Source organism: Lissotriton helveticus, chromosome 5_1, assembly GCF_964261635.1.
Source record: "Lissotriton helveticus chromosome 5_1, aLisHel1.1, whole genome shotgun sequence".
Lineage (NCBI taxonomy): Eukaryota > Metazoa > Chordata > Amphibia > Caudata > Salamandridae > Lissotriton > Lissotriton helveticus.
In genome coordinates, this window is record NC_136065.1 from 1,480,130,572 (window position 1) to 1,480,133,357 (window position 2,786).

Below are 2,786 nucleotides of genomic sequence, written 5' to 3' on the forward strand. Positions count from 1 at the left end.
ATGCCTGGGGCATGTGTATAGAGGTGGATGAATATTTAGGAACTGAGGGGGTCTATTGCCAATTCCATAGAGCAATTAATCATGTGAGGTCAATCGAGTCGCTACATGTGACTGCCATGTTTTGATTTCAGTGCAATGGACTTGCCTTGAAGGAAGAGAGAATAGCCCCCACATACTCATGAGAGTATGATCTGTGATGGGGAGACCAAGTACACATCCCAGTATTCCTTAGTTTATCAGAATTCAGGAACCGGGAAAGATGCTTGTTTCCGGTCCAAGGAAGACATGTCTTAGCAGTTCGGGCTGGACTGTTCCCATGAGGCACATGGTCAGACTGACTTGCATATGGCCATGTCTGAACTGGGGTGGCGGAGAGAGCTAAAGAATGATGATGGATTAAACCCAGATCAGTTGACTGGGGGTGAATGCTTGCAATGTTCAACACTCGGTCCATCATCCCCTTTGGTTTTGCTTTGTTCGCCCTAAGTTGGCTGGGTATGCCCAGACATGGGTCCCTTGCTCACTTTGCCACTGGATTCAAGCTAGCCTGGCTGATGACAGCTGATTAGCCAGATACTTTGCTGAGAAGAATTTGTTACTATAGTAGATTTTATATGAAAAATCACTGTGCTCTACCAAGGTGTCTTTAGTTTCACAAATTTAATAACAATAATAAAAACTTTTGTTTTATATAGCACTTAATTGTCACAGTTTTGCCATTTTGTAAGTGGTGGAAATAAAAAGACCTATTATTATTGAATTGAAGCATACTGTATTTGTGGACCTTAGAAAAATTAAAGGCTGGAATTGACCTTGCTGGGATTATAACTTGTGACATGCATCTCACACAGATTTCAGAAATATGGAGGTATGTAAACCCTGATAACATCACAGGAAATGCCATATAGCACCTTTCATCTTGGGGACTCTTTTTCCTTTATTTCTTGTTTCCCTTTATTGAAACCTAAAGGCTACAGAATGTTCACTGGTGGCTGCTCCTGAGCAATAGTGGTGAGGCGGATTACTTCCCTGCCAGCAGGCCAGCCTGCCGCCGACCCTCCTCTCTCTTCTCCTTCTGTGAACCGGAAGCATACAAGCTCCCAGTCTCCCCTAGCTAATCAGGAAGCTGCTATCACCAGCATGAAAGCAGCGTCCTGATTGGCCTGAGCGCCGTGGTTCGGCCCTCAGACAGGGAGTGGGAGCCTGTGCATGTTCTCCACCCAGACTATGCAATACATGTGCGGAGAACATGCCAAATGTGCATGATGGTTTGGCCAGCCCAAGGTGGCAGGCCAAACCGTCATGCACACTTAAGTGCACTCACCACTCCTCCCTCGCTGGCCGTGACGACAGCCAAGCCCCGTCCCAAAACTGTCTTCAGAAGGGAAATAAAAAAAAGACAATAACATTGTGTTATTATCATTTTATTTTCCCTTTTTTGCGCTGCTGAAAAGCAGTGGGGTGGCGCTTCTCCGCTTTAGCGGAGGAGCCGTCCTCCTGTCATGTTTAATAATGATCACTTGAAAACAGACTCTACAACATACTTTTAAGCCATCAAAAGTCAGGTTTGTAAGATTAAAGGCGCTGCAAAACATCCCTAGAGGTTGGAAACAAACCACTCCATGATGACACCGTGGGTTTTTGAAACTCGATCTGACTTCATTTTTATTTGCTATGACAATGTGACAGAGTTGTGACCCTACTATCTGCATTTTGAATAACAATTAGTTGGATCTGGCCTATTATTTCAGGAGCGTTTAAAGGGCACACATCATGCTCTCCGCGCTGCATTCTCTTGAAACCAGAGCAAATCGTGATTCCTTTGAAAAGTTCTTAAATTGTCGCTGAATAAATATTTTAACTTCTCTGTTTAATGAAGCCTCGAGCGGGAACCCTAATATTCCTGTTCAATAGAAAAAAATGGCCTTGTTTTTTAGGTTAATGAGGTATTTTGCATAAACCCGGGAGATTGGTGAAGCTGCTTTTCAAAAACCACTTCAGACAAATAACGATTGAAACTGCTGCCAAGAAAGAGCGGGTTGGCAAAGATTTCCTCTGCAGTTAAATCTGGGCACTGTCTGCGTCCTAAACTGCTTCTGATGTCTGAAGATTTCAAGAGTTCTTAGCTGCAAAAACATTTTGTGAGGCAATCAGTGGGCGGCATGATGGGCATCGACATTCTACTGCCCTGGTGAATACAAAACCAGGAAGTGGGGATTAAAATAAATGGGCTGAACCGAATAGACATAAAAGGCAGTAGTCGGACACGTTCCACAGAGCCCCTCGCAGGTTTTTCTGGAATGACTTAAACCCGAAAGCTGAAGACGTTGGGATGCAGATTTTCATTTAGATTTCCAGCTTCAGTGATTTCAAACTATAAGAACGATGTTGTATTCTAAAGCAGCATCTCTTGAAATGTGGTTTTAGACAACACGGACATCTTTCAAAGATGTTCAACGACCACAACTTGTCCTGGTGTGTTTTTCAGTTCTGTTGCAAGAATTACAAGTCATTTGATTCGTATTAGGTTTCAAATCTAATGTAAAGAAAACATTACACGGCCTGAGATCATAACTAGGGGTGGGCAGAAAACTACGCTCTGACAGCGTAGTGGATGAAGCCAGCCACCCCTGCTCCCCGGCCCAGTCCCTGCTTCTGAAAGCAGCCTGGCCTGGGAGAGACGGCACGGGTCCCAGTGGACCCCAGTCCCCAGCGCCCGGAACCTCGGCTGGCTTGCAGGACGATGGGCTCCCACACCCCGGGGCCCACCAGATGCAGCAAGAGCC